This window comes from Oratosquilla oratoria, chromosome 43 (genome assembly GCF_046742065.1).
Source record: "Oratosquilla oratoria isolate Oo_2021 chromosome 43, ASM4674206v1, whole genome shotgun sequence".
In the NCBI taxonomy this organism is placed as follows: Eukaryota; Metazoa; Arthropoda; class Malacostraca; order Stomatopoda; family Squillidae; genus Oratosquilla; species Oratosquilla oratoria.
In genome coordinates, this window is record NC_134819.1 from 39,395,203 (window position 1) to 39,401,985 (window position 6,783).

Sequence of the window (6,783 nt, forward strand, 5' to 3'; positions counted from 1 at the left end):
CGGTATCTCTGACGAGGGGGGTTGTATGGCAATACTGGTCCGCACATTGTTACCGCGTATAAACTAGGAGAAAAATAAATACCAGGAGAAGGGTCAACAAGCTGACCCAGGCAGCTACAAAGCGCCCCGTTGCACCTGAGACAGGAGGTCACAGACCTGCCACGTCCGTCCACCACCACTGTCACCTCACGTGTGTGTGTGTGTGTGTGTGTGTGTGTGTGTGTGTGTGTGTGTGTGTGTGTGTGTGTGTGTGTGTGTGTGTGTGTGTGTGTGTGTGTGTGTGTGTGTGTGTGTGTGTGTGTGTGTGTATGTGTGCGTGCTTGTGTGTGTGTACATGTGTTTGTGTGTATGTCTGTTTGTGGGGAGCCTGTGTGTGTGTCTTTGTGTACGCGTGAATTCGCGCAAGCGTGTGTATTTGTATCTCAAACAGATTATGAAATATAAAAATAATTTCATGTCAGTCCGGTCACTCTAAATTCATTAAGATTCCTTCCTCCCACATTGCTTCTTGAGGACGAAAGATTTTTTTTCATCTCGGAACACATGGTAATATAATTGAAATCGAATACAGATACGATTAATTAATTTCTAGATTTTTTCTTTCCATGGTGTAATAGATATTCCTACATCATTCAGTCTCATTTTTACCTTATATCAGGAAACAAAGAGCATCTGCCAGATATTCATTTAATTGAACTTTTTATATTTTATCAGATGCCAAGTGGAGTCTTTTGATGTTCCAATACCTATATGGTATGTGTTTGATATTTTGTTATGTGAATTTGATCGCAGATAAAGTGAGATATGAATCCATTTTTAGATCCTTTGTTTGCTGTGACTCATTTGTATATTCGTAATTTTTTTATTGATTATATCTTAAGTAACTTATTATCTTATTCCATTTTGTTTTATTTATTTTTATCTGATTATGTTTCTCTTTTGTTTTCTTTTTGTTCATTTCTTTTCACTTTACCTCGTTTTTCTATATATGAATAATCTATTTCTGCACATTTTCTTTTATCTTATCTTATGTTACTCAATTTAGGTTATTTCTTATATTATATTACTTTCGCTTTGTTTACAACAACAATCATTCTATTCCACTTCATTTTACTTTATTTAATCTATTTATCTATTCATTTATGTTTATACACGTTTAATTAGTTCCACTGTGCTAACAAAAGCTTCGTTCAACTAAAGTAACAATTACAAATTAGAAGACAATTGAAAGGATTTATCTTAAATCTATAAAATACTCCTATATTTTAGATGAAAAAAGATATATAGAATTGATCTATTTTCCTCCACTTTCCAAGAAAGGACATTTGTACTATTTTCAGGTAGTAAAGCAAGAGGAAAAGAAAATAATATATATATATATATATGTATATACATATATATATATATATATATATATATATATATTGACTATATTATGACAAATAAGATTGAAAGTGAAAGAAGTTGATGAGGAGATATGGGAGAATTTACGCCTTAACGTTTCGACCCGCAGGGTCTTGATCACAAAGCTAACAACTCAAACGTAACAGGATGTTTTATACACGGACGGGTCATCTTACGGGACGCTTCGGAGAGCTTGCTATTTTATTTGCGTATTCTTTTGTTATCAATAACCTTGTGGCTTTTGCTAAACATATAAAGCCTTCTCTATGGTTAATGTTGTTATTAGTGTTGATATATGCTGCCTCAATTGTCTTCCTTAGTTTCTTGGATGATCCTTTGTTTAATATGGTTGCGTTGTTCCAGTCTGGAAGGTGACCATGTTTATCCACATGCATTACTATGGAGTTAGATGTCTTATGGGCTTTTACGTCATTTTTATGTTCATTTATCCTTTTATTAAGTCCGCTACCAGATTCACCAAAATATGAAGAGGGACAGCTTTTACACGGGATTTTATAAACAACGCTGTTTTTGTTAGTGGGATTATTGTCGCTACGTGTTATCAAATGTCCTACTTTGCTACCTGACGTCCTGGCTATTTTGATGCCCGCTTTTAGGAGAAAAGTGTCTATGTATGAATTGACATTAGAGTTTGGTACTGTGATATATCTGGTTTCATTCTTATGGTCAGGGTCAGGTCTTCGGAGGTTTAAAGATCGCGCTTGACCCAAGAGTGTAGCATTCTAATTTTTCCTGTGACCATGTAACGTATCTGTAGATTGTGTTGCTTTAACTGTTCTTGTAACTTGATCATGACTCTTTGCAGTCAAAACGTCAAATAATTAAAATGGAGACCTTTTGAAAGTCCGTTTTCGCTCATCCTCCCAATATTAGAACTTTAGTGAGGAAAACTTGAAAATATTAAGAAGAAAATTAATAACTGTGAAAATGCTGTGGTGTTCAATTCAGTGTGTATAAAAGAAAACCTGCGCCCTAAGTATACAATATATATATACATATATATATACACATATATACATACATATATATATATATACATACATATATATATACATACACATATATATATATATATATACTTATATATATACATATATATATATACATACATGTGCATGTGTGTGTGTGTGTGTGTTTATGTATATATATATATGAATATATTGTATGAATATATTATATACATATATATATATATATATATTATATATATATATATATATTTAAACTTGGAACCCACTGTCGGTAGAAAAAGATAAAAAGTGAGATGAGTGTTCCTGTATATTTCGACCACTCTCTGTGGTCCTCTTCAGCAGAATGATTACAAAGGTATAGTACAAGAATATATACATAGTAATGAGATACATGAAGGTGGACATGGGAAGACACAGGTGAATATACCCTAAGTAGGGTGATCGTTGTTGGAACCAATAATGTTTGAACATATTTTATCAACTGCTAATGATGTAATACAGTCCGGAATCCAATGACCTTTTGAGATGTTGAAATTCGAGACATCTTTGATGAAAGAAGATTCTATTATTTTTCTCTTGAAGCTACAATTTGATTTAAAAATTATATCTGCGTTGTCCCAGTCTATGCGGTGGTCTTTGTTGGATGAATGAAGAAACACTGCAGAGTTCTCGTATGCATATTTAACCGAGTTTTTGTGTTCTTTAATCCTAGTGGTGAGGTTTCGTCCGGTTTGACCCCAGTACACTTGATCACAATCCTTGCATGGTAATTTATAAACTCCTGGGTTGTTATTATCTTGGGTTCTTCTATGGACATTAACTACTTTAGAAAATAGGCTGTTGGGATAATTAAAAGTGAATTTTATTTGTTCAGGAGGAAGTAGTTTAGAAGCTTTGTGGATGGAGTCATGGTATGGTAATTTTATACATTTTTTGTCCCAATTGTGTATGTTATGAGTGTTGGAGTTATCTTTGTAATGGCTGGTTTTTGCTTTACTAAGGGCTTTGAGTAAGAACCAGTCTGGATATCCTATTTTCTTTAGTTGTGAGCTTACTTCCTCTAGTTCTTCTTCAAGGTACTGTGGACTACATAGTCTAAGGGCTCTTAGGTACAGACCTGAAGCTACACTGTACTTAACTTTTTCTGGATGGTGGCTAAAGAAGTGTAGATAACTACCTGTGTGGGTTGGTTTCCGGTAAACTGAGAAGGACAGTTGGTCACAATTCCTAATCACTAGAATGTCTAAAAAGGGTAATTTATTGTTATATTTCCATTCTACTTTAAGTTCAATACCATTTGCTAAGTTGTTAATTCTTGCAAGAAATTAATCAAATAAGCCCCAATCGTCATTCCAAATCGTGAAAATGTCGTCAACATACCGATACCAAAACATGTCCGGAGGTTTAATGTCTGGCAATAGGACACTTTCGAAATATTCCATGTACAGGTTGGCGAGTACTGGAGAAAGGTTGGACCCCATACTGCAACCAAATTTCTGTCTGAAAAACTTGCCTTGAAAAGAAAAAACATTGGTGTTAATGCACAGCCGAGTTAACTTAATGAGATCTGAGACAGAAATGGGGAATTTGTCTTGATGTTGTTGCAGTTTGGTTTCCAAAAACTTAAGAACATCATCTACATCTATATTTGTAAATAAGGAAACTATGTCTAGACTTAATAATTTGCTATTAACTGGTATGTTATGACTTTTTATTTTATTAATGAAGTCTTCCGAATGTTTGATATGAGAAATGGAAAAACTTCCTACAAAAGGTGAAAGTATTTTGTGAGCCATTTGGAAGTTTTGTTAGTACAGGAATTCCTATTGGAAATAATTGGCCTAAGGGGGGTACCTTCTTTATGGATTTTGGGAAGACCGTAGAAATTTGGCAGTTGAGGATTAATGACTTTTAGTTTACTAAAAATATCATTTCCTACAATTTTCCGAGCATACTTATTGAATTCTGCCGGGGTGTTTTTAAGGGAACCTTTAGTCAGTTGTTCATAAGTTTCCTTATCGGCTTGTTAATTTAAAGCTTTGGTGTTGTAATCACTTTGATTAAGTATGACTATTTTTCCTCATTTATCAGTCCTAGTAATGATGATATTCTTGTGTTTTACTAAATTGTTTACTGCTTGTTTATAACGCTTCGGTAGTCCATTATCATCTTTGAAACAGTCCATTATACCCTGCAAAAGAACACCTTTTAAACACTGTAAATCTTTGTCGTATTCGTTGGCCGTCATAAATTTATCGAATCCAATAATGTAATCCAATGCATGATGTTTGACTGGTTTCATTGCAAAACTAACTCCGAGACCTAATACCTCTTGTTCAAATTTTGTGAGAATGACATTTGATTGATTAATTACATTATTTGTTAGGGAAAACTTAGACCACACACTGTTATTGCACAGTCTTGTTAATTTCAAATTAAGAATTTCACTATGTTTTTTGCTAATATGTAAGGCTTTCCCGAGTGCCACTCTTGAGAGAAGATTGTAGGTGTGGACGTTTGGGCACAAAAGTTTTAGATTTCTCGTGGCTGTTCTAACTCGATGGAAAGCCGAATCACAATCCAATGATACAATTTTGATGCGTTCTTTCATAAATTCACTTAAATAGGCAGGAAAGCTATGGCCCAACTGTCTGTGTTTGTGGAATCCAAAAGATTTCGGACAAACTTGTTCTTCTAGGCAATTCTTCAAGAACTGATGATTCCAATTGCCGGTGTGCTTGCTTGAGTCCTTCATGGTAGTGAAAGAGAGAATGAAGATGCAGAGAGGTTTCCATCGTGGGCGTAAATTAGATTGCACTAATGTCGTAACACATTGGTAAAATTTAAACTTAGAACCCACTGTCGGTGGAAAAAGATAAAAAGTGAGATGATTGTTCCTGTATATTTCGACCACTCTCTGTGGTTCTCTTCAGCAGAATGATTACAAAGGTATAGTACAAGAATATATACATAGTAATGAGGTACATGAAGGGGGGCATGGGAAGACACAGGTGAATATACCCTAAGTAGGGTGATCGAAATATACAGGAACAATCATCTCACTTTATATCTTTTTCCACCGACAGTGGGTTCTAAGTTTAAATTTTACCAATGTGTTACAACATTAGTGCAATCTAATATATATATATATATATACACATATATATGCATATATATATATATATATATATATATATATATATATATATATACATATATATATATATATATATATAGTGTGTGTGTGTGTGTGTGTGTGTGTGTGTGTGTGTGTGTGTGTGTGTGTGTGTGTGTGTGTGTGTGTGTGTGTGTGTGTGTGTGTGTGTGTGTGTGTGTGTGTGTGTGTGTGTGTGTGTGTGTGTGTGTGTGTGTGTGTGTGTGTGTGTGTGTGTGTGTGTGTGTTTACCTAGTTGTAATTTACGGGAAGGGGAGCTATGCTCGTGGTGTCCCGGCTTCATATCTCTTTTATCTCAACTATTTTTAAATTCATGTATTGTGTTTGCACACACCACTTTCTCATCTAACTTGTTCCAAATGTCTATTACTCTGTGAGGAAAGCTGTTCTTTTTCATATCTCTTCTATAACTATCTTTCTTGATTTTCTTTCCGTGTCCTCTTGTATTTCTATCATCCCATTTTATTAGATCCTCTCTATCAGTAATTTCTATGCCTTTCATGATTCTAAAAATAGTTATCAAATATCCTCTCTCTCTTCTTTGCTCTAGAGTCTGTAGCTCAAGTTTTGCTAGTCTCTCTTCATATGATAATTTTGAGAGTGTTGGTGCCAATTTTGTAATTGCTCTTTGTATTCTTTCAAGATTTGTTATACAATTATTTGTGCTTGGTGACGACATCGTTGCTGCATATTCCAATCTTGGTCTTATCAAAGTGATTAGTATTTTCTTCACCATTTCTTCATCCAGGTATGTAAATGCCACTTTGATTGTTCTTATTAAATTATAATTTTCTTCAAAAATTTTATTTATATGTTTCTCGGTTGAAATATTATTCATAATAATGACTCCCAGGTCCTTCTCATTTTCAACTTTTTTTTTATTCCTTTCATCTCCCAATTTATATGATCCTATTATTTTTTTTTTTTTTTTTTTTTTTTCTTCTTCTTCTTTTTCCAAATTCCATTATACTACAGCATTTAGTATGGAACTCCATCTCCCACTTCCTACTCCATTCCCATACTTTTTTGGGATCACTTTGTAGTGACTCACAATCTTTTTCCGTGTTCACTTTTTTTTTAATAGTTTTGCATCATCTGCAAAGAAGCTCATATAACTTTCAATTTCTTCATCCATATAATTAATATATATAGCAAACATTATTGGGGCCAGAACTGTTCCTTGTGGAACACCACTTATTACTTCATCCCAAT

General features: G+C 34.0%; 1 pseudogene; it reads right to left on the minus strand.

Moving 5' to 3' along the window:
• Positions 1 to 275, minus strand: part of LOC143022061 (uncharacterized) — a 3,217-nt pseudogene extending 2,942 nt beyond the window's left edge.
• Between the last annotated feature and the right edge of the window lie 6,508 nt (positions 276 to 6,783).